The sequence below is a fragment of the Leopardus geoffroyi genome, chromosome B1, assembly GCF_018350155.1.
Source record: "Leopardus geoffroyi isolate Oge1 chromosome B1, O.geoffroyi_Oge1_pat1.0, whole genome shotgun sequence".
Classification (NCBI taxonomy): domain Eukaryota; kingdom Metazoa; phylum Chordata; class Mammalia; order Carnivora; family Felidae; genus Leopardus; species Leopardus geoffroyi.
This window is the reverse complement of record NC_059327.1, coordinates 107,615,145-107,642,165: the sequence shown is the minus strand read 5'-3', so window position 1 is coordinate 107,642,165 and position 27,021 is coordinate 107,615,145. Positions and strand designations below refer to the sequence as shown.

At 36.3% G+C, this 27,021-nt stretch overlaps 1 long non-coding RNA gene across 1 annotated transcript; it reads right to left on the bottom strand.

Moving 5' to 3' along the window:
- Positions 1-242: 242 nt before the first annotated feature.
- On the bottom strand, positions 243-13,060 carry LOC123583121. The gene is made up of 3 exons (XR_006704739.1): positions 12,947-13,060; positions 2,995-2,998; positions 243-255 (listed from the first exon to the last, which is right to left on the bottom strand). It is a non-coding gene; the product is annotated as an uncharacterized LOC123583121 (long non-coding RNA).
- Positions 13,061-27,021: the final 13,961 nt, after the last annotated feature.

Genomic DNA, 27,021 nt, shown 5'->3' with positions numbered 1-27,021 from the left:
AAGCAAACAAAAAATCAAATAAAGGAAGCTAGATCATAGGCGTGTTTTGGTCTGTTTGTTGTAAGAAAAAAGGGAAAGAAAGAAAAGAAAAAAAACAAAGGCAAGAATAAATTTCAAAATTAAAACAAATTATGTAATAAATTAGAATAAAATGAAATATAGAAAGTGAAATAGAATTAAAAAATTGCAAAAAATAAACATAGCAAAAAGATTTAAAAAATTTAAAAAAAAATTTAAAAAGAAAAATAAAATTTTCTCTTTCTGTATACAAGAAAAAGAAAGAAGGGACAAAAAACAAATAATTTAAAGACATAAGCAAAACAAAACAAAATAAAAGAATAAATGAACCAGCAAACAAATGAAACCCAAATGAGGTTATATCCAGTTTCCCCTAGAACTCAAACTAGGAAGCACTCTATAGCCCATATATTAAGTAGGCAGAAAGACTTGTGCTGTTCTCCTAGGGGATGTGCTTGCAGCATATGGTTGGGTAGGGTTTGGTGTAGTGGCTTGGTTCTCCACTTGGTGGCACTGCTTAGCTTACTGGGGTGGATCAGTGTGGGGCACATGCACGGGCACATGTGTGCGTGTGTGTGGGAGAGGTGGAAAAGGTTCTACCCGGCTCCCTAGTCTCTGGCATAAGAATGTTGCCCTCTCACTCACCTGTAATCAAGCACCCCTCCTTTGTCTCAGGCCTTTGTCTACTCCCTGCCTCTACCCTGTCCATGTTCAAGCCACCAGCCAGCCAGGTGGCACCTCCCTCCAGAGTTTTATCTCAGATGAGGTTGTGTTTCAAAACCCCTCACTTCAGAGAACCCTGCAGAGTAGGGGAACCATGCCACGCTCTATCAATAATTTACTCAGTATCCTTAAGTAGTTTGCCAATGACCTCCTTGAGAAGCTTCCAGTTTTTATTACTGCCCATTCCCTAATGTCATGTATATAAATTGTCCCGTCATCTCACTAGGGTCACTAACTTCTGTTGGAGTTACCTATTGCTTTGTAACAAAACAGTCCAATACTTAGTGACCTAAAAAAGAAACATTTTGTCTCTCAGGGTTCTGTGAATAAACTGGGTTCCTCAGGGCAGTTCTTGCTTGGGTCACCAATGTGTTTTGATGCCAAATAGCAGTGAGTGCTAAGAGGAGTGAAAAGTGGTGCAGCTGCTGTGGAAAACGGTGTGGTCATTCTTCAAAAAGTAAACATAGAATCCATGTAATCCACAGCAATTCTACTTTTGGGGTTACACCCAAGTGAATCGAAAGCAGAGGCTATAACAGATATTTGTACACCTATGTTCATAGCATTATTCACAATAGCCAAAAAGTAGAAGCAACCTAAACGTCCATCAGTGGATGAAAAGATAAACTAAATATAGTAAGCATAGAAAGTGGAATTCAGCTTTAAAAAGGATGAAATTTGAACTCATGCTACAATATTTAAGAATCTGAAGACATTATGCTAAGTAAAACAACCAAGATGTATACGGACCAATATTGTATTGTTCCTCTTCACAAGGGCACATGTTGTAGGGTTCCACTTAGATGAGGTACCTTATGTAGTCAAATTCATAGAAACAGAAAATAAAATAGTGGTTGCCAGGGACTGAGGGAGGGAGGGTGGGAGGGAGGATTAAGAAGTTAGAGTTTAATGGCTGCAAAATTTCAGTTTAAGAAAACAAAACATTTCTGGAGATAGATTGTGATGATGGTCAGGCAACAATGTTAATGTACTCAGTGCCACTGAATTGCACACTTAAAAATGGTTAAAATGTTAAAATTTGTGTATATTTTACCACACACACACACACACACACACACACAAACTGGAAACATGTTATGCCTATATGTTGTCACATGAAAAGGTATTCAAATCATGTAGCTAAGCAAATACTTAAAGCAGATAACAACCTATATGTCAGAAAGTGATACATATGAAAATGCATGGGAGGTACTAAACTGGTGGGAGAAGAGAGGTGAGATTTTGCATTTATATTTGCTGACACATTTTTCTCTATTTTGGTGTCACAGTTTGAATCTCTTAATGATAAAGTAGTCCTATCTTATTTTTACAATTAAAAAGAAAAATGAAAACAAACAAATCACTATAATATAAAATACTTTCTTACCAACACACATAATAACAATGACATTTTAAAAATCCTACAACTGCAGGAAAAGGAAAATAAGACAGTGTTTCAGGAAATTTAATCACATTTATTTTTATACTTTCAGGAGGATGGGCACATTTCCCTTTCTAATTTTCACAAAAGATGACTATTAAAATTAATGGTCAAGTGATCAAGAAATATTGATACAAAACTTCTTTTTGAAACATCTTCATGCATGACCTTCCTGTTAGACCCAGAAATTATTTCTCTGGAAACTGGAAAAGGGAAAAAAAAAAAGCCAAGCCAACCAACCAACCAAACAAACCAGCAAAAACCAAACACTAGAAACAAGAGCCTGGAGGCAAAAACCAGGAAATGCTAGGGACTTCACTGTCATATGAATCATGGAACACAACATACAAGGGGACTTCAATATCAAATCGACTTTTGTAGTTACAATTGTCTTCATCTTGTGTTTGCTGATCTCAGTGAAGTAAGTTTAACACTGAACGGAACTAATACTCTTAACTATGCCAAATTGTTCTAAACTAAGGTCCTTTAAAAACAAAGATGTGAGCCTTTCATCTATTTGGATCAGTGTGTCTAAGTATCTTGTTGATCCTTCTTAGCCTTCTTTAATCTGAGGACATAGTTCTGTCGACTGGTCTTACATTCCTGCCAAATGCATCTGATACATTTCTCTCCTTAGAGAAGCTCTCTAAAGAACCCCTGCTTCCAAACAATCAGGAAAACTTATAGGCTCTTACCTAATGTTTCTGCAGTGGTGGTATCAGGGGTGGGGGAGGTTCTGCCAAAAACTGCTCCTAAGTTTTTGTAGTCTGTATCCCACTAATCTTTGTATCAAAGAGCTGGTGTTCTATTACAAAGCTGCATATAGAAACATAGACATTCAGTTATTTCGTGAACTATGGTAACTTGAAGAACATAAAAGTGTGTATTAACACTTTGGGCTTGCCTGCTTATTGATTGCTTGATTGATTGATTGACTGCAGAAGAGGGGCAGAGGGAGGGTGTGAATCTAAGCAGGCTCCATGCCCAGTGCAGAGTCTGATGAAGGGCTCAGTCTCACTGATGTGAGATTGTGACCTGAGTGGAAATCAAGAGCGGGATGCTCAACCAACTGAGGTACACAGTCACCCCTGGCTGTTTATATTATTGCAATTTATGTTATTTTAATAGCAACTCTGTCCCCAGATAACAATAATGATGCATTCTGAAAGTATCAAACATACTACAACTGAAAGCTACTTTCTGAGGGAACAAGATTTTCGTAAGTTTATTTTCCCTGAAGATGTCACCTGATTCTCTTAGAAATGGTTCTAACTGGTTAAAAGAGTGATATATATTGATTAGGAAAAATTTGAAGTAGGTGGGGGAGCAAGCCAGTAATCAAGTATTACATATGCCTTGGTATTTCAGCCTCCATCAGTTTAATTCTATGAATAACTAGAGTCAGTTACACTTTTTCACCTGCAGACATTTCAACAAAAAGAATTCCATTTTTAAAACTATACGTAATGCTTTTTGAAAATCCTCAAATGTGAGTTACTAAAAGAAAGTTTATGGTGTAGGAAAGGGAGCTATAAAAGTTTGAAAAGAAATAATAAAAGGACGAGTTTTATTTTGTTTTTATTCTTTTACAAGGTGCAAACAGGGTTCAAATCATTGCATAGAGATTCACCTTTTTAAAAAATTTATTTGAGACAGAGAATGAATGGGAGAGGGGCAGAGAGAGGGGGACAGAGGATCCGAAGCAGCCTGTGTGCTGACAGCAGAGAGCCCAATGGGGCTAGAACTCACAAACCACGAGATCATGACCTGAGCTGAAGTCAGATGCTTAACTGACTGAGCCACCCAGGTGCCCCTAGGAGATTTTAAAAAAGCAGTTTCCAGTGTGTGAGCAGTTGTTCCTCTGTCTACCTTAGTCCCAAATCTTTTAAGTAAATCCTGTTTGGTCGAGAGTAATTAGAATGAGTTACCTCTTGTTAGTGGTTAATTCAGAAGTAAGCAGTGACCCAATTTTAGCTTTTGGAAAACATTATGTCACCCTTAAAGAAGAAATGAAATCAGAGGAAGGAAGCATTTTCTATCTTTGGGCATTGATATGTGGGAATGTAGCAGCTAAACTCTCCTCTGACCATAAAAGGAGATGGCATTATGGAAGATGGTAAAGGGACAAAGCAGGCAGTATTTGAAGACACCCTTGAGTCACTGAATTGACCAAACCCTGCTCTACTTAGGAATATCCTGGGTTTTTGTTTTTTGTTTTTTTTTTTGATACAATACACTTATTATTTGCATTTTCTGTTATAGATGAAATGATTCTAATAGGTATATTAATAGACCAACATTTATCAAAAAACTGACTGTAAATTAGAATCACTTGGAGCATTTAAAAAAAAAAAAAAAAAAAAAAAGCAATGCCCAAGCTGCACGTAACACAAGGTAAATCACAATCTCCAGGCATCAGTAATTTTATAATTCTTCCACTTGACTCCAAAGTTTCGGCCAAAGTTGAGGGTCACTGAATAGACAGGTAAGTTTTCTCTGCAGTTTTATATGCCTCTTTCTTTGACTGCCTCCTGCTGATGAATAACAGTACTGATTTTGGGGTCTGTGTAAATATTTATTAATATTCTCTGGAAATTAGAGGAGCTGGCTGCCCTTTATTTTTGGCAAAGCCACTTTACTTTTATCCCACTTCCTCCATTGATAGACACTTTTTGCTGGTTTTCCTTCTGGCAACGTTATAATGGACAGTGTTTACTTTATTAAAAAAATAGTTATTTAAGCTTTTATTAAATGGCACATCATTTCTGACAGATGTTGTATATTCATTGGGAGAAGGAAGGACCAAAACAACACTGGAAATTTGTTCATTAGGAAATAATTGACTTTATCATTTGACAATGATAATTATCCTAAGGGCCTTAGGTCCATGTCAGTTTTGTAACATGGAAATTTGCATGAGTTCCACAGGAGGAAAAACCCTGCTCTTATCATTTCAGAAACTTAAAATACGGTACCTCTACTCTACCTTTTATGGCAATCTAATCCCTGCTTTCTAGGAAAAGCCCAAATAATTGACTAATTGATAGGTTTCTTTTTTTTTTTTCTGTTGTTATTAATGTTTATTTGTTTTTGAGAGAGAGAGAGAGAGAGAGACAGAACATGAGTCGGGGAGGGGCAGAAAGAGGGAGGCAGAGTCCAAAGCAGCCTCCAGGCTCCGAGCTGTCAGCACAGATCCCAATGTGGGGCTCGAACTCACGAATCGTGAGATCATGACCTGAGCCAAAGTCAGAGGCTTACCCGACCGAGCCACTCAGGCTCCCCTATTTACTTACAGTTTTTTTTCCTTCTTTAGAACTGTTACTTTATTTATATTTTCATTGTCGATTCAATAAGACTTTTGGAAGGAGTGCTATGAGGTGTGTTATGTTTATGTTTGAGTCATTTCATGTTTCGTTGTATATTATAAAACTAGAACTATAACAGTAATTTTGATTTTACCAATAATGAGCTGTTTATTTGTAACAAATATAACTAAAACTGTAATAATAATTGTATATACATATTGTGTATATATGTGTGTGTGTGTGTGTGCATATGAATATACTATATATAAAGTAGGTAACTTGATAAGATTCTAGCTAGAGATGCCCCCCCCCCCCCCCCACCAAATGAGGATTCTCTCCATTTCCCCAGGCAAGTTATTTTCCCAAACACCACTTGGGCAGATATGCCTTGGTTCTTCTGGCTACTTTAACACTCAGATTATTTTATGCTAAGACGTAAAGTCCCAGTAGGCTACTAGATGTGTATTTACTTTACAGTGGCCCAAACCCTATGAATATAGAACTGGAGCATCTCTGCAGATGCTTCTGGGTGTGTACAGAAGTAACTAGGATTGAAACCAGGTCTGCGTATTCATTTTTCTGTTTCTCCTTGCTCAAAGTCAGACACAGAGTGTGGATGTGCCTGGCCTCCTTCATGGGGAGAGAAGTTATACAAAGCCAGACAGATGCTGACTAGGCCGTGCCTCTCTGTTTGCTAGCACTGTGCATGCGTGGTGCTTTTCTGGGGGCAGCTGGCCAAGAGGTTGACCACAGTAAAGGAAGAGTTTCCAAGTGTACTTCTTTACATCTGCTTTCCAAGCTGGACCCTGAGCTCCTCCAAACTGGGAGTTAGAGGATTCTTTTCAGGGTTATTTTATTAAATTTCCATGGTTCAATATTATTTTTGATGGGGGGATATTCTGTAGTAAGTTTTGGTGTCTGTCTTTAATATGCACAGGTCAGCGAAATCATTAAAACTGTACATTGTGAAAGTCATATGCAGGAGTTTTCCTACTTTAATATTCTTCAGTAATTTACATTGTTATTTGAGAGCACAAAAATTAGATATCTGGGCAAGTTTTTAATGAATATTTATGGTGTACTTGTGGTCATTCTATTACATGTACATGTGTGCTATTTTCTTATTTTTATTGCATTTATATACATCTTAATACATACCTTTTATTTCTAGAGTTAGGACATAGCAGAATATCTCATTTACTTATAAATTTCTCTTTGGTATAGCCTGCAATATTCTTTTATTTAAATATTTAAGGCCAAGCACAGACAACAGGCCCACGAAAGAGGGTAGGAAGGGCGGGGAGGCAGTGGCACTGCACAGACTGGCGGGAGGGAGCTGGGGCGGAGGGGCGGCCCGCTGGCCAAGCAGAGCCCCCGAGTCTGGCTTGCAAAAGCGGAGGGGCCAGACGGAGTGTGTTCCGACAGCAAGAGGGACTTGACTTCTGGAAGCTAACAGCTCTGCTCAGACAATGGGAGAGCTGGAGGACAACGGGAGGGAGAGTTGCTGAGCCCCGGACGACAGCGCTCAGTTTGGAGGGGAACAAAGGGGCTCGCCAGCGCCATCTCCCTCGCCCATCCCCCAGCCAAAATCCCAAAGGAAACCAGTTCCTGCTAGGGAACTTGCTTGCTCCGCGCAAACACCCAACTGTGCTTCTGCGGATCCAGCCCTGCGGGGGGTCTGACTCCCTCCCGCTGCCACAGGGCCCCTCCTGAAGTGGATTACCTAAGGAGAAGCGAGCTAAGCCTGCCCCTCCTACCCCTGTGCACCTTGCCTACCCACCCCAGCTAATACGCCAGATCCACAGCACCACAAGCCTGGCAGTGTGCAAGTAGCCCAGATGGGCCACGCCACCCCACAGTGAATCCCGCCCCTAGAAGAGGGGAAGAGAAGGCACACACCAGTCTCACTATGGCCCCAGCCGTGGGCTGGGGGCAGACATCAGGTCTGACTGTGGCCCGCCCACCAACTCCAGTTATACACCACAGCACAAGGGAAGTGCCCTCCAGGTCCTCACTACTCCAGGGACTATCCAAAATGACCAAACGGAAGAATTCCCCTCAAAAGAATCTCCAGGAAATAACAACAGCTAATGAACTGATCAAAAAGGATTTAAATAATATAACAGAAAGTGAATTTAGAATAATAGTCATAAAATTAATCGCTGAGCTTGAAAACAGTATAGAGGACAGCAGAGAATCTCTCGCTACAGAGATCAAGGGAGTAAGGAATAGTCAGGTGGAGCTGAAAAACGCTGTAACCGAGATGCAAAATAAAAGGGAAACGACCACGGCTCAGATTGAAGAGGCAGAGGAGAGAATAGGTGAACTAGAAGATAAAATTATGGAAAAAGAGGAAGCTGAGAGAAAGAGAGATAAAAAAATCCAGGAGTATGAGGGAAAATTAGAGAACTAAGTGATACACTAAAAAGAAATAATATACGCATAATTGGTATCCCAGAGGAGGAAGAGAGAGGGAAAGGTGCTGAAGGGGTACTTGAAGAAATAAGAGCTGAGAACTTCCCTGAACTGGGGAAGGAAAAAGGCATTGAAATCCAAGAGGCACAGAGAACTCCCCTCAGACGGAACTTGAATCGACCTTCTGCACGACATATCATAGTGAAACTGGCAAAATACAAGGATAAAGAGAAAATTCTGAAAGCAGCAAGGGATAAATGTGCCCTAACATATAAAGGGAGACCTATGAGACTCACGACTGATCTCTCTTTTGAAACTTGGCAGGCCAGAAAGGATTGCCAGGAGACCTTCAATGTGTTGAACAGAAAAGATATGCAGCTGAGAATCCTTTATCCAGCAAGTCTGTCATTTAGAATAGAAGGAGAGATAAAGGTCTTCCCAAACAAACAAAAACTGAAGGAATTCGTCACCACTAAACCAGCCCTACAAGAGATCCTAAGGGGGACCCTGTGAGACAAAGTACCAGAGACAACACTACAAGCATAAAACATACAGACATCACAATGACTCTAAACCCGTATCTTTCTATAATAACACTGAATGTAAATGGATTAAATGCACCAACCAAAAGACATAGGGTATCAGAATGGATACAAAAACAAGACCCATCTATTTGCTGTCTACAAGAGACTCATTTTAGACCTGAGGACACCTTCAGATTGAGAGTGAGGGGATGGAGAACTATTTATCATGCTAATGGAAGCCAAAAGAAAGCTGGAGTAGCCATACTTATATCAGATAAACTAGACTTTAAATTAAAGGCTGTAACAAGAGATGAAGAAGGGCATTATATAATAGTTACAGGGTCTATCCATCAGGAAGAGCTAACAATTATAAATGTCTATGCGCCGAATACCGGAGCCCCCAAATATATAAAACAACTACTCATAAACATAAGCAACCTTATTGATAAGAATGTGGTAATTGCAGGGGACTTTAATAATCCACTTACAGAAATGGATAGATCATCTAGACACATGGTCAATAAAGAAACAAGGGCCCTGAATGACACATTGGATCAGATGGACTTGACAGATATATTTAGAACTCTGCATCCCAAAGCAACAGAATATACTTTCTTCTCGTGCTCACATGGAACATTCTCCAAGATAGATCATATACTGGGTCACAAAACAGCACCTCATAAGTATACAAGAATTGAAATCATACCATGCATACTTTCAGAACACAATGCTATGAAGCTTGAAAAAGTCTGGAAAACCTCCCAAAGCATGGGGGTTAAAGAACACCCTACTAAAGAATGAGTGGGTCAACCAGGCAATTAGAGAAGAAATTAAAAAATATATGGAAACAAACGAAAATGAAAATACAACAATCCAAACATTTTGGGATGCAGCAAAGGCAGTCCTGAGAGGAAAATACATCGCAATCCAGGCCTATCTCAAGAAACAAGAAAAATCCCAAATACAAAATCTAACAGCATACCTAAAGGAAATAGAAGCAGAACAGCATAGGCAGCCTAAACCCAGCAGAAGAAGAGAAATAATAAATATCAGAGCAGAAATAAACAATATAGAATCTAAAAAAACTGTAGAGCAGATCAACGAAACCAAGAGTTGGTTTTTTTAAAAAATAAACAAAATTGACAAATCTCTAGTCAGGCTTCTCAAAAAGAAAAGGGAGATGACCCAAATAGATAAAATCATGAATGAAAATGGAATTATGACAACCACTCCCTCAGAGATACAAGCAATTATCAGGGAATACTATGAAAAATTATATGCCAACAAACTGGACTACCTGGAAGAAATGGACGAATTCCTAAACACCCACACTCTTCCAAAACTCAATCAGGAGGAAATAGAAAGCTTGAACAGACCCATAACCAGCGAAGAAATTGAATTGGTTATCAAAAATCTCCCAACAAATAAGAGTCCAGAACCAGATGGCTTCCCAGGGGAGTTCTACCAGACGTTTAAAGCAGAGGTAATACCTATCCTTCTCAAGCTATTCCAAGAAATAGAATGGGAAGGAAAACTTCCAGACTCATTCTATGAAGCCAGTATTACTTTGATTCCTAAACCAGACAGAGACCCAGTAAAAAAAGAGAACTACAGGCCAATATCCCTGATGAGTATGGATGCAAAAATTCTCAATAAGATACTAGCAAATCGAATTCAACGGCATATAAAAAGAATTATTCACCATGATCCAGTGGAATTCATTCCTGGGATGCAGGGCTGCTTCAACATTCGCAAATCAATCAACGTGATACATCACATTAACAAAAAAAAAGAGAAGAACCATATGATCCTGTCAATCGATGCAGAAAAGGCCTTTAACAAAATTCAGCACCCTTTCTTAATAAAAACTCTTGAGAAAGTCGGGATAGAAGGAACATACTTAAACATCATAAAAGCCATTTATGAAAAGCCCACAGCTAATATCATCCTCAATGGGGAAAAACTGAGAGCTTTTCTCTGAGATCAGGAACACGACAGGGATGTCCACTCTCACCGCTGTTGTTTAGCATAGTGTTGGAAGTTCTAGCATCAGCAATCAGACAACAAAAGGAAATCAAAGGAATCAAAATTGGCAAAGATGAAGTCAAGCTTTCGCTTTTTGCAGATGACATGATACTATACATGGAAAATCCGATAGACTCCACCAAAAGTCTGCTAGAACTGATACATGAAATGAGCAAAGTTGCAGGATACAAAATCAATGTACAGAAATCAGTTGCATTCTTATACACTAACAATGAAGCAACAGAAAGACAAATCAAGAAACTGATCCCATTCACAATTGCACCAAGAAGCATAAAATACCTAGGGATAAATCTAACCAAAGATGTGCAAGATCTGTATGCTGAAAACTATAGAAAGCTTATGAAGGAAATTGAAGAAGATATAAAGAAATGGAAAAACATTCCGAGCTCATGGATTGGAAGAATAAATATTGTCAAAATGTCAATACTACCCAAAGCTATCTACACATTCAATGCGATCCCAATCAAAATTGCACCAGCATTCTTCTCGAAACTAGAACAAGCAATCCTAAAATTCATATGGAACCACAAAAGGCCCCGAATAGCCAAAGTAACATTTGAAGAAGAAGACCAAAGCAGGAGGCACCACAATCCCAGACTTTAGCCTCTACTGCAAAGCTGTAATCATCAAGACAGTATGGTATTGGCACAAAAACAGACACATAGACCAATGGAATAGAATAGAAACACCAGAACTAAACCCACAAACGTATGGCCAACTAATCTCTGACAAAGCAGGAAAGAACATCCAATGGAAAAAAGACAGTCTCTTTAACAAATGGTGCTGGGAGAACTGGACAGCAACATGCAGAAGGTTGAAACTAGACCACTTTCTCACACCCTTCACAAAAATAAACTCAAAATGGATAAAGGACCTGAATGTGAGACAGGAAACCATCAAAACCTTAGAGGAGAAAGCAGGAAAAGACCTCTCTGACCTCGGCCGTAGCAGTCTCTTACTCGACACATCCCCAAAGGCAAGGGAATTAAAAGCAAAAATGAACTACTGGGACCTTATGAAGATAAAAAACTTCTGCACAGCAAAGGAAACAACCAACAAAACTAAAAGGCAACCAACGGAATGGGAAAAGATATTTGCAAATGACATATCGGACAAAGGGCTAGTATCCAAAATCTATAAAGAGCTCACCAAACTCCACACCCGAAAAACAAATAACCCATGAAGAAATGGGCAGAAAACATGAATAGATACTTCTCTAAAGAAGACATCTGGATGGCCAACAGGCACACGAAAAGATGCTCAACGTCGCTCCTCATCAGGGAAATACATATCAAAACCACACTCAGATATCACCTCACGCCAGTTGAGTGGCCAAAATGAGCAAATCAGGAGACTATAGATGCTGGAGAGGATGTGGAGAAATGGGGACCCTCTTGCACTGTTGGTGGGAATGCAAATTGGTGCAGCCACTCTGGAAAGCAGTGTGGAGGTTCCTCAGAAAATTAAAAATAGACCTACCCTATGACCCAGCGATAGCACTGCTAGGAATTTATCCAAGGGATACAGGAGTACTGATGCATAGGGGCACTTGTACCCCAATGTTTATAGCAAAACTCTCAACAATAGCCAAATTATGGAAAGAGCCTAAATGTCCATCAACTGATGAATGGATAAAGAAATTGTGGTTTATATACACAATGGAGTACTACGTGGCAATGAGAAAGAACGAAATATGGCCCTTTGTAGCAACGTGGATGGAACTGGAGAGTGTGATGCTAAGTGAAATAAGCCATACAGAGAAAGACAGATACCATATGTTTTCACTATTATGTGGATCCTGAGAAACTTAACAGAAACCCATGGGGGAGGGGAAGGAAAAAAAAAAAAGAGGTTAGAGTTGAGAGAGCCAAAGCATAAGAGACTCTTAAAAACTGAGAACAAACTGAGGGTTTATGGGGGGTGGGAGGGAGGTGAGGGTGGGTGATGGGTATTGAGGAGGGCACCTTTTGGGATGAGCACTGGGTGTTGTATGGAAACCAATTTGACAATAAATTTCATATATTGAAAAAAAAAATTAAAAAAAAATATTTAAAGCAGTTTATCTTACCCTTCCCCACAAAATATCTTTTTTTCTTATAGGTATAATCTATGAGTAAATGATACATAAATTGCAACATATACCTATTAATTCAGTGGTAATACAAAGGTTAATATCTCTTCAATCCTATGTTTATAAATTGTATACCTATTAAATTATTTGAAATTTTTATCATCACTCTATAGTTATTTATTTTGAACTCATGAAAAATTTCAAACACATGAAATTAAAGAATATTGTAATTAATGTTATACATACTACCCAAGTAAAAATATGGCGCTTTTTATAGTTAAAATCTCCATGTATCATGGAGATTACCTTTCCATCTTTGCCTCCATATTAAATGCTTTTTGTCTCCATATTAAAGATTACCTTTCCATCTTTGCCTCCATATTAAATGCTTTTGTTTAACTACATAAAGAATAATTCTAGGGGTGCTTGATGGCTTAGTCCGTTGAGCTGCCAACCCTTGATTTCAGCTCAGGTCATGATCTCATGGTTGTGGGATTGGCCTCTCATTGGACTCCATGCTGAGCTTGTAGCCTGTTTGGGATTCTCTCTTGCCCTCTGGCTCTGCCTTTATCCTGCTCACACATGTGATCTCTCTTTCTCTCTCTTTCAAAATAAATAAAGTAAACATTAAACTTCACCTAAAATATTTTTAATTATAATTCTTATTTTTATTATTCTTTTTTTAGTGATTATTTATTTTGAGAGAGGGAAAGAGAGCACCTGTGAGAGCATGTGAGAAGTGCAGGAAGAGAGGGAGAGAGAGAGAATTCCAAGCAGTCTCTGCCCTGACAGAATTGAGCCCAACGTGGGGCTTGAATTTATGAACTGGGAGATTATGACCTGAGCAGAAATCAAGAGTCACTGACTGAGCCACCCAGGCTCAGTAATAATTCCTAATCCAGGATGAATAATTCCTATTAATATATGCTATCATTTTTCATGTTCTAATTTCTTTGAAAAAAAATTTTTTAATGCTTTTATTTTATTTTTGAGACAGAGAGAGACAGAGCATGAGCAGGGGAGGGGCAGAGAGAGAGGGAGACACAGAATCTGAGGCGGGCTCCAGGCTCTGAGCTGTCAGCACAGAGCCCGAGGCAGGGCTCAAACTCACGGATCGTGAGATCATGACCTGAGCTGAAGTCGGACGCTTAACTGACTGAGCCACCCAGGTGCCCCTAATTTCTTTATAACTGTTACTTCATATGAACTTTCCTTTAACATTTAAAAAAAAATCATATTTAGGTAAATCATGTGACTTGGTGATAATATTGATTATTTTTAATGATAAATAGTATTCCATTTTATCTTGGTATAATTTATTTGACTTTTTTTCATAATTTACCTCATTTCTTTTTCATTTTTATTTTTTATTGAAGTACAGGTGACATACAATATTATATTAGTTTCTAGTGTAAAACACAGCAATTTGATATTTATATACATTATAAAATGATCATCATAAGTTTAGTTACCATCTATCACTATAAATTTATTACAATATTACTGATCATGTTCCCTATGCTGTAATTTACATCCCTGTGACTTATTGATTTCATAAGTGTGAGTTTGTACCTCTTAATTCCCTTCATGTATTTCACCCATTTCCCCACCCCTTTCCCTGCTGGCAACCACCAGTTTGTTCTCTGTATTTAAAAATCTGTTCCTTTCTTGTTTGTTCATTTGTTTTGTTTTTTAGATTCCACATATAAGTGAAATCATACAGTATTTGTCTTTTTCTATCTGACAAATTTTACTTAGCATAATACTCTCTAGGTACATCCTAGAGGTTGTTATGAATGGCAGTCTTTATTTTTAGTAGTTGAGTAATATTCCTTTTTATATAAATATACCATATCTATCCATTCATTGATCATTGAACACAGGTTGCTTTCATATTTTAGCTATTATAAGTAATACTGCAGTGAACACAGGAATGCATGTATCTTTTGAATAAGTGTTTTGTTTTCTTCAGAAAAATACCCAAAGTGAAATTGCGGGACCAGTGGCACCTCTATTTTTAATTTTTTGAGAATCCTCCATACCGTTTTTCATAGGAGCTATACCACTTTACATTCCCACGGAAAGGGCATAAGGGATCCCTTTCCTCCACATCCTCACCAGCACTTGTAATGTCTTGTCTTTTGAGACTAGCCATTCTGACAGGTGTGAAGTGGCATCTTATTGTGGTTTTGATTTGCATTTCCCTGATGATGAGTGACGTTGAGCATCTTTCCATGTGTCTGTTGGCCATCTCTATTTCATCTTGGGAAAATGTCAACTCAGGGCCTCTTCCCATTTTTCAAATTGAATTGTTTGGTTTTTGGGTGTTGAGTTGTGTGACTTCTTCATATATTTTGGATATTAACCCCATATATTTCATTTTCAAATATTCTTCCACTTAGTAGGTTGTCTTTTCAGTTTGTTGATAGTTACCTTTGCTGTGCAAAAGTTTTATAGTTTAAAATAGTTCCAATTGTATGTATTTGCTTTTGTTACTCTTGCTTGAGGAGACAGATCCAAGACAATATTGCTAAGATACTTTCTTTTAAGAGTTTTATGGTTTCAGATTTCATATTTAGGTGTTTAATTCATTTGGAATTTATTTTGTATATGGTATAATAAAGTGGTCCAATTCCATTCTTTTGTATGTAGTTGTCCAGTTTCCCCCCAATTGTTTATTGGACAGACTATCTTTTCCCCATTGAATGTATTTGCCTCTTTTGTCATATATAAATTAGACCATATAAGTATGAATTTAGTTTTGGGCTTTCGATTCTATTTCATTGATCTATGTGTTTGTTTCTGTGGCAGCACTGTTTTAATTACCATAGTTTTGTAGGATATACACTCTGTTGGTTGCCTCTGTCTCCCTCTTGTGGCTGGGAAGTGACTTCTGTGAATGTTCTGGTGGGCAGGGCCAGGCCCCGGTGTGAATGGCTGTGTGACCTGGCTGTGACTATCATTGGTGCACTGGCAGTTGGGGCTGGTACCTCTTGGGTGGGGGCCACTTTGATGGTGTACCAGTTTTGACTGGAGTGGCATGCTAGGAGACACTGTTGAGGAGTATCTGCTAGAATAGGCAGATTGGCCTGGGTGGGTCTGCAGGGGAACATCAGAGTGGGGTGGGGGTGAGCAGTTGCTAGCAAGGTAGATGGAGAGTACCAGAAATGGAGCCCATCGGTGCAGGACAAAATAAGTAGAAGGAAAGTAAGAAAAATGACACTCTCCTGAACTTCCAGTCCTGGAGAAAGTTCCTCTAGATCCCTGCCCCTCTAGTACAAGCCCTAAAATAAGTCAGTAAATTTCCATATATGGCCCTGGTGCTTTTCAGCCAGCTGCCTTTGTTCTGGGTCTCAGAGAAAATCAGTTTATGCATCCACTCTGTAAGAGCAAAGTTTCAGTTTCCCTTAGTCCTCCAGCTTTCCTAGAGTTAAGCCAGACTGAATTTTCAAAAGTAGACATTATGAGGGCTTGTCTTGGTGCAGGGCCCCAGGGTGTGGATGCCTGAGGTAGAGCTTAAGCCTCTAACTGCTCAAGAAGGACCTTCACATTTGTGCCATCCCTCTCATTTGTGGCTCACAGCACTGGGGATGTGGGTCCTGACCAGACTGCTTCTTTGCCCCTCCTCCTTGTTTCAATGTGGCTTTTTCTTTATGACTTTATTAGTGGTTGAGCTGTTCTGCTAGTCTTTAGGTTGTTTTCAGAGAGAAGTGTTCCACGTGTAGTTGTAGTTTTGGTGTGTCTATGGGAGAAGTGAGTGCAGGATTTTCTACTTCACCATCTTGGTTCAAAAAAAATGTTTTTTTCAATTTGAAACAATGCCATTAATACTATAATATTGCATCTCCTCATTTATGCTTTATGAGAATTATGGTGGGTATGTAAATTGAAGACTGATTTTTGTATTTAATATATGTGTATTTATGCACATGTTAAATTTTAGTACATTTTGCTAAATTGTGTCTTAATGTTTTCAGACATTAAGTTTGTCAGTTTTATAAGTGTAAAATATTGTCTCACTTTAGTTTTAATTTTCAGTTTACTTCTTACTAGAGAGGCTTAACACATATTTAAAGTTATCATTTATCCAAATTTCTTTTTGTGTTATTTATTCATAGCTTAAGCCTGATTTGTCTGTTTTCCATTTGAGTTTTAGAATTGTTAGCATATATGTATGCTTATGTTGTTTGTCCTGATACCTATATATGTTTATGTATTTACATACATATTTCATATATTGCAAACATCTTAACTCTATGATCCTCATGTCTTCTCTCTCGTAGTGTATAATAGAAAAGTAAGCTAATTTATCAATATTTCCTATTTGTGGTTTTTGCTGTTTGTACTTTAGCATTATCTTTCATGAGTCTAGAGCTTCTGGTGTTTTTTTTTTTCCTAAACATTTTAAACTCTTGCCTATATATTTTTCTGTTATACACCATTTATTGAATCACTATTCTTGTCTCACTGTTATTCAAAAGCACTGTGTTACATGATTTTTTCGTATACTGCTAATTTGCTTCCGGGCTCTTTCCATGCATCAGTACCACACTTAACTTATTAACAGAGATGTAATAAAAATCATGCTGTTAGGAATGTTCTCTCTCATTTCTTCTTTAGGAAAAAGGCTCTTGCACGAACACATGAATTTTATCATTTATTTTCTACGATATCTGAGTAATTCTTTAGGTATTTGTTGGCATTTAATTCAAGAGATAAGTCATATTTATTACACGCAAGTTTAAAATTATTCTTTTTGAAATGATCCTTTCAATCTATTTATCCAAAATATTTTTTAAAAAGGTTTTATATAGGCATCTTGGTTTCTCTTTTGGTTGGTTTTTCCAAGTATTCTCTATTCTTATATTTAGCATTTGTCTTTTTATTGTTGAAGTTGAGATACAATATTATATTAGTTTTAGATGTAGAATACGGTGATTCAACATTTATATACATTATAAAGTGATCCCCACGATAAATCCACTTACCAGTTGTCACTGTAGAAAATAGTTACAATGTTATTAACTATATTAGCTATGCTGTACATTGCAACCCCATGTCACCTTTCTTTTATAATAGTAAGTTTCTACCTTTTAATTTCCTTTCCTTTTTTTGCCCATCCCCTCATCCCCCTCTGCTCTGGCAAATACCAGATTGTTTTCTATATCTATGTTTCTGTTTTATTTTGCTCTTTTGTTTTTAGATTTCACACTTAAGTGAAATTATACAATGTTAGTCTTTCTCTGACTTATTTCACTTAACATAATATCCTCTAGGTCTACCATTTTGTCACAAATGAGATCTCTTTATTTTTCATTGCTGAGTAATATTTCATTGTACGTATATTCCACATCTTCTTAATTCATTCATCTATCAATAGATACTTGACCTGCTTCCATTTCTTGGTTATTGTAAATAATGCTGCAATAATTCTAGGGGTGCATATATCTTTTCAACTTCATGTTTTTGCTTTCTTCAGATAAATACCCAGAAGTTTAATTGCTGGATCATATAATTGATTATATTTCTAATCTTTTCAGAAACTTTCAAACTGTTTTCTATAAGGGTTGCAGCATTTTGCATTTCCACCAGCACTGTACAGGGATTCACTTTTCTCCACATCCTTGCCAACACTTACTTTTTGTCTTTTTGATACTAGCCATTCTGACAGGTATGAGGTGATATCCAGTTTAGTTTTGTTTTGCATTACTGATATTGGGCATATTTTCATGTGTCGTTGGCCATTGGTATGTCTTTTTTGGCAAAATGTCAATTCAGGCCCTCTACCCATTTTTAAATTGGATTGTTTGTCTTTATGATATTCGGCTGTGTGAGCTCTTCATTTATTTTAGATGGTAGACCCTTATCGATTACATTATTTGCAAATATTTTTTCCCCATTCAATTAGATTGCCTTTTTGTTTTGTTGGTTTCCTAATGTATGTTTCTTTTAATATTATATACTGTTAGACTATATTTTGAAACATCTTACCATCTGTCTCTTAAATTATAAATGTATTCCATTTATAATATTGTGATTATTGATATACATGGACTCTTACTATCATTATATATTTATTTTATCTAGTTTTTTCTTGTTCTTGCTATCAATGAGATTAAATGAAAGTTAATTTTTATGTTTCTTTCTTGTTATTTCCCCCTAATAATAAATTTTATAATTTCTCTTTAAATACAGATAACAAACTGAAAATTCCTGGAGGGGCGGAGGGTGAGGGGATGGGTTAAATGGGTGATGGGCGTTAAGGAGGGCACTTTTTGGGATGAGCACTTGGTGTCAGGTAAGAAATGAATCACTGGGTTCTACTCCTGAAGCCAAGACTACACTGTATGTTAACTAACTTGAATTTAAATAAAAAATAAGAAAGTTTTACCATTTACATTTAAATTTACTTTAAAACATCGATTTTTCACTCACATGTCTTCCTGATAATTTAGAATATTCAAAAATTTTTAACTCCTTCCTTATATGCTATTATTATCAGTAATTTAATTCTCCCTTTGAACTTAACACAGTACAAAATCAGTAGAACAATCTTTGTTGGGATAAATTTGTGTGATCAAACATTTTTTTTTCTTACCAACTTACTATTTTTCATTAATTTCAGAATTTTTATTATTGCTTTAGTAAATACTTCCACTTTTCCAAATGGGTGTACCAATTTTATGTGCAGAGTATAAAAGTTTCTGTTTTTTCATGTTCTTGCAAAACTTCAGTATATTCTACAATTTTCCACTTAGAGTGAAATGTAGTGAAAATACAAGAGCATCTCATTATGAATTTAATTTATATTACCCTGAATATATTGAGCATTCTTTCCATTTTAATTGGGCATTCTGAGAGCTCCTTTGTACTGTCTAATTTTATGGCATATTTTCATAGGATGTTCTGTCTTCTTGTTGATTTAAACAGTGTATTTTTTCCCTATCAAAAGTCATTTGTCAGATAGATGTACTGTGATTATTTTCTTCTTCCATTTTGTTGGATGCCTTTCACTCTGTCAGTAGTGTTTGATAAAACGAAGTTTTTAACTTTGTTATTGTCCTATTTACCAGTCTAAATGGGTAATATTTCAAGCTAGAGTTAGTTTCAGAGACGATTACTTAATGAAGATTCCCATACATTTGAACCATTAAGGAGCTGTTCCCAGGAGAAAACACTTTAGGACTAGAGAAAACAGGACAAGAAAGGTGAAGGAACCAATAAGAGTGTAGTATGGGACAAAATTCTGTAATGGATAGTTTTATTTGGATTCCATAGAAGAAATGTGGAGCATAAATTATAGCTCAGAACTGTCCAAAAAGTAGGCAAGAGAATTTTGTAAATTATAAAATAATTTTGAAACTGTCAATAATTACTAAGAGACATTAGGAAAAGTGTTAAAAATGCCTCCAACCTTACTTTGTGCAAAGCCTTAAGCAAAAAACTCATTGATCACTGCCCTTGGATCACTGGCCTCTCCACAAAGTAAATGGCCGCTAAAGTTTTCTGCAATCATAACTCTTTTCTTTTTTTTTTTTCTTTTTCTTGTAACCATTGTCTTTAAATGTTGCCCTTGAATAGAGCTGTAGAATATTAACAATCAAGGGTGCCTGGGTGGCTCAGTGGGTTAAGCATCTGACTCTTGGTTTGGCTCAGGTCATGATCTCATGGTTCATGGGTTCAAGCTCTACATTGGGCTCTGCACTGACAGTGTAGATCCTGCTTGGGATTCTTATTCTCTCTGTGCACTTTCTCTCCCCTCTCACTCAAAATAAATAGATAAATTAAGAAAAAAACAGGAATAAAACAATAAAGTTTTTGTTTGTACCAACATACAAAATTTACTTATGAGGAAAGTACAGGATTCTCCACCCTCCACCCCCCCCCCCCCCCATCAACTGGTCATAAGGACACATCCATCAGTGCATTCTGAGGGAGGGCATCTGCTGACAGAGTGATAAGGGAATATAGGTCACCTTCTTAAGATGTCCTTTTGGACTTGTTAACAGCAATTCTATCACAGATAAACCACTATGACAATAACCGGAATATATAAGTAAATTTGTTCATCTCAGGAGAATGCTCACTGTTTTTGATCTTTCTTCCTGATGGCTATATGGTGATTTGATTGGATCAGTAGTATCACACCAAAAACCTTACCATAGGCTATGTTGATTTATTCCATTGGTGAATGGAATAAATCCTAGAATGTAGTGTTGTTTGTTGATTATTTTCATGTATGTGCTGTTGCAAGTGGGCTGCTTTAGGCTCTTCCACTTTGCCTTTGCTACCATGATAGTTCCTTACTCCAGAAGATAAAGAACCAATATGAGACTTCAGTCACACCTAAGTGTTTCCAACTCAATTTATGCTTTTAAGAAAAGAATGAACACTGGGTGTGTTTGTACCTATTTGATCCACTATAGACATCCAGCGCCAGGACTCCTATTTCTTCTCTATGCTCCACTCTAATACAAGGTCCAGTGTTAGCTCAGATACTTTATTTAATAGTTGTAAAAAAAATCTTAGAATTCCCATTTTTCCAACATAAAGTGGGCAAATCACCCTCTGGAAAAGGCAATTGCTACACTTGCTCTGACATTGCATACTTCTCCAGAGGGAGATGACCTTTTCTTTATTTATGTGTTTTGTGTCCCAGAACTGGCTAAGGATCAAAGGTGGGTGAAAGATTTTTACTTTCCTTTGGGGCAGCTGATAGGACCCTTATGCTATTCCACACTTGATTTGTTTATTATGTAAAAAAAAAAAAAAAAAAAAACAGTAGTCTTTTGAACTGACCCACTATCTTATACCAAAAAGACCATGATTAGCTGTATTAATATAACCCTGTAGATCATGCTCCTCTACTTGCCATTAGGATACTGCAGATTATATAGAAATTTCATTGCCTTGTTTTTGATAAATTAGATGATGAAACCTGAGACCTATTACCCACACTGGTATTAGGAAAACTTGTTCACAGTATTTTTTACTATAAATCCCAAACAGCAGTTGACAATACTGAGTCAGATTCTCAGTGATGACTATTCTCCTCCATACCAAACCAATAGCCTTTCTCTTGTTTCCTTAGTAAATGAAGAATCTTCCATGCCCTCCATCTTTTGGGTTATTGGGTCTTATTTAATAGGTCCATGTTACCATTTCTACTTGTAAGATTTTTGATCCTTAGCTCAACACTAAGAAAATAGTTGTCATCTTCACTTAATTTATAATTGTCCTTCATTTTTTTCACTCTCTGGGGAGTCTTCTCTAAAGCAATTTTATAGCTATTTTGGCATGCCCATACTAGATTGTTAAATACTTGAATAATGGAGGAGTGTCCTACCAACAACTCTTTTACTCAACCTTAGAGGATCCTACCCATTCCCCCTCTCTCGTACTGCATGACTAAGGCCTATTCCCAGTCATACTCTACCAGTTTCCAGAAATATATTATAAGGGACATATTAATGAATAATCTCTTTTTTCTTTTACCAGACCCAGGATTTCACCAGTTGGTTCATATTGGCATTTGACCTTATTTATTGGAGAATGGCTAAGAGCTAAGAACAATGCATATCTCAAAGAGGGGAAATATTTTCTTACAATGAATCTGGCTTCTTTAATGCCTTTATAATAACTTAAGGCAAAAGTTGGAAATGGGAGGGTTGTTGCTATTCTCCAGACTATGAGAAAATCATTTCTGCAGGCTAAAAAAATTTAACAAAATATTGGTTTAATGTTCTCAAACACATCAACCAAGATATCCAAAGTCCCAAAACTCAGGGTCATGCTTCTTTCCTATTAGAGCTCTAATGCTGGTGTGGAATTTTTGTCAAGATATGAATTGTGAATTTAGCCTTCCAAAAATTCTCTTTTTACATTCAAACCCTAGAACTGGTCTTCACAGTCCAGCTTATGGGAGCATAAGATGGAGGTCTTCTGACTAACACATTTAATTTAGATTTTGGCTTAGTTGAATCTATCATTTTCTTTATCACAAAGATGTACTTTCAGCAACCACTCAATTCCACAATTCTTTTTTTTTTAAAAATGTTTATTTATTTTTGAGAGAGAGAGAGAGACAGAGTGTAAGTGGGGAATGGGCAGAGAGAGGGAGACAAAATCTGAAACAGGCTCCAGGCTCTGAGCTGTCAGCCCAGAGCCCGACACGGGGCTTGAACTCAAGTACAGCCTGATCATGACCTGAGCTGAAGTCAGATGCTTAACCAACTGAGCCACTCAGGTGCCCCATCAATATTCATATTCATAAAAACATATTCATAAATATGTGTGAGATAAAATTCTACTTGGTCTCTCTTACACTTCTTTAGCATTCACCTTTTATTTAATCATTTGAGAAAATACATGTGTTTTCCTCTTTTCTAGGACAAACATGCTCTCTTGGCAATTTTTCAGTTTCTGTTTATTTTTATTTACTTTCCCCCCATTGTTTTCATTCTACCAATTTCCATTGCATTGACAATTCTCAACTCATCTTAATTTTCTGTGTTTATTTCCTTTTACATTTACAAAGTTTTCTCCATTTCCTTTTTAGAACTTCAGGAAGAAATTGGTAACTTTTCTCAGGCTGACAGTCTTTTATTGAGGAATTTCATAGAACTATTTTTTTTCTTGCAATTTCCTGATTCTTTAACTCCTTACTCACTCTTGTCTTTGCTCTTAGTGTCATTTGAAATTAATGAAAACAATCCGTTTCACTAAATTTCTCCAGTTTTAATTTCCCTCTTCACCCTCTCCCTCTACCCTTTGCCATTCCCTTTCCTTTATTTGCTATATGTTCCTAGGCTTCTTCTTCTATTTTCAGATGCTCACTACAATTTGATTTTGAGGTAGGTGAGATGAAGAGGATTAAATTAAGAAGAATGTGCTTGTTTCCATTCAAGATATCTGTCAAAAAAATGCCCTTTCACATGGATTTTCCACCTTGTTCCTTGAATTGGGGTGCACATTGCTGCACACATAATACCCTATTTCTTTTTTCTCCCTTCCTGTACTTTATTACAAAAATTACTTAAAGGATTCCTGAAGTACTTTATATATACATACAATAATCTTGGGTAGTTAATATCTTTTTAAGTGTCTTAGGACCACAATGCATCCTTCCTTTGGTTTGCAAATATTTTCTCAACTCTTTGTTTAAATATTTTGGTAAATTGCTTTGTGTTCTTCATATAAAAGACACATTAAAAACATTTTTAAGTGTATTTATTTATTTTGAGAGAGACAGCGTGAGTAGGGGAGGGGCAGAGAGAGAGAGACAGAGAGAGAATCCCAAGCTGGCTCTGCACTGTCAGTGCAGAGCCCAATTAGGGGCTCCAACTCATGAAACTTTGAGATTATGACCTAAGCCCAAATTGGATGCTTAACTGACTGAGCCACCCAGGTACCCCTAGCAGACACATTTTTAAATAGTTTGGTATTTTTTGTTTTTTTTTTGTTTTTGTTTTTGCCTCATTTTCCATGAAATTATTTCATCTTATATTTTTAAATAAGCTATTGCTTAAATGTTTATTATCCCTTAGACTTTTATCTTGTAAATGTTTATATTGCTAATGATTTTGTTTTATTCCTGTGTTTATAAGTCTGACTTCCTACAAAATTTCAAATATTGATACTTTCTTTTCCACTTTATTGACTAGAATTTTCTATTTAAAAAAATTTTTTTTTTTAACATTTATTTATTTTTGAGACAGAGAGAGAGCATGAACAGGGGAGGGTCAGAGAAAGAAGGAGACACAGAATCTGAAACAGGCTCCAGGCTCTGAGCTGTCAGCACAGAGCCTGACGTGGGGCTTGAACCCACAGACTGCGAGATCATGACCTGAGCTAAAGTCGGATGCCCAACCGACTGAGCCACCCAGGCGCCCCGTTGACTAGAATTTTCTAAAAATGATTTAGTGATTATAGTAAGATAAACAATTTCCTTAATTTTTAAATGAAAATATATATTATAAGACATAAAATTATCTCTGAATTGTTTTGAGATATTTTTTATCATATTGAGTGAAGCATTCTTAAATTCCTTATTTAAATCCCTCTATTATTAAAATGTATATATTATGACCCACGATGTACCTTAATAAGAAGTGGGTGTTATATTTTAATGAATATCTTTCCAGCCTTCTTTCCTTAAATTTTCCTTTGTTCCTCTACTACTAAATAACTCTTTACAGTGATATATGGCCTTTAAAATGTTGAGGTACATTCCCTTTCTACCCACTTTGTTGAGAGTTTTTATTTAAGTGGATGTTAAATATTGTCAAGTGTTTTTTCTACATCTCTAGAGATGATCATACGATTGTTATCCTTTATTTTGTTAATATGGTGTACCATGTTGATTGGTTTACAGATGTTGAACCATCCTTACATCTCTGGAATAAATCCATTTGATTGTGGTAATGATCCTTGTAATGTATTGTTAGGTTTGCTAACATTTTGTTGATGATGTTCAGAGATATTGGCCTGTAATTTTCTTTTCTTGTGGTGTCCTTGTCTGGTTTTGGTTCAGGGTAAAGCTGGCCTTGAAAAATGAGTTTGGAAGTGTTCTCTTTATTTTTTGGAAGAGTTTGAGTTAATAACAATTCTTCTTTGAATATTTGGTAGAATTCTTTGTTGGGATTTGTGTTTTGATTACTGATTTCATCTTCTTATTAGCAGTAGTTTATTTTGCATTATTTATATAACTTTTGATTTAGTGGATTAATCACATTATATAACATTCTACTAAATAGCTGGTATTTTGTCTGTCAATATTGTATCAATAGCCATTCATGTGGCTTACAAGAAAGGTTTTTAATTTTTTAAAGTAATTTAATCAAAACAAAAGTCAAGAATTTGATAGAATTTTTTAAGGTATAATTGATACTCAATAGTATATTTGTTTCAGGTATATAGCATAGTGATTTGACAATCCTATACAGTTAATGCTCACCACAGTAAGTATAGTCACCATTTATTACCATATGAGGTTATTATAATGTTGGTTATATTTCCTATCCTGTATATTTCATCTCTGTGACTTATTTATATTAGAACTGGAAGTTTGTACCCATAATTTCTTATACCTATTTTACCCCCCCCCCACATCCCCACAGACAGCCGCCAGTTTGTTCTCTGTATTTAAACTACACCAAAATAAAAAGCTTTTGCACAACAAAGTAAACCAAAAAAAAAAAAAAACAAAAAACAAAAAACAAAAAGCCAACCTACTGAATGGGAGAAGATATTTTATTTTATTGATTTATTTTTTAAATGTTTAGGTTTTATATTTATATTCTTAAGGAAAAAAATTTTTTGATATGAAATTTATTGTCAAATTGGTTTCCATATAACACCCAGTGCTCATCCCAACAGGTGCCTTCCTCAATGCCCATCACCCACTGAATGGGAGAGGATATTTTAATTGATATATTTGATAAGGGGTTAAAATTTAAAATATAAAAAGAACTTATATAATTCAACAGCAAAAAAATAACGATTCAATTAAAACATGGGTAGAGGACCTGACGGGACATTTTTTTCCAAAGATGTACAAATGTCCAACAGACTTAAGATGTTCAACATTAGTAAATGTCAGGAAAACAAATCAAAACCATAGTGAGATCACTTCACACAAGTCAGAATGGCTACTCTCAGAAAAACAAGAAATCATTCTTAGTTAAGATGTGGGAAAAAGGGACACCTCATGCACTGTTGGTGAGAATGTAAAGTGGGGAAGCCACTATGGTAAACAGTGTGAAGGTTCCTCAAAAAATTAAAAATAGAAATACCATATGACCCAGTAATTCCATTTCTGGGTATTTTCCCAAAGAAAATGAAAACACTAATTCAAAAAAATATATGCAGGCTTGTGTTTATTGCAACATTATTTATAATAGCCAAATAGGGAAGTAACCCAAGATGAATGAATAAAGAATACACAATACATATATGATATGTACATATATGATAAAGAATATGTTACACACATATACAAACAATGAAATATTACTCAGACATAAAAAAATGATGAATGTTGCCATTTGCAACAACATGGACGGACCTAGAGAGTATTATGTATGCTAAACGAAATAAGTCAGAGATAGATATCACATGATTTCATTTATATGTGGATCCTAAAAAAAACAAAACAAAACAAAGATATTTTGCTAGTTTTATTCAATACAATGCGTTTTACTCTCCAGAATAAATTGTATAAGGAAGTTATGATAATGTATTTATGAATGTTGAAATCATTTACACTAAAAATAATCTGAGTTTGGAAATTTTTATATAATTCTTTCACATATTATTTAATTTTGTTCACAATTATTACCTTGTTAAATTTATTTTATTCACAAAATTTTGGATAAGTCTAATTTTTTTCTAGAAATTCATCCATTCATTTATCAAGATTTTCAAATTTAGAAAATAGTGTTTCTTTTTAACTTCTCTCTCTCTCTCTCTCTCTCTCTC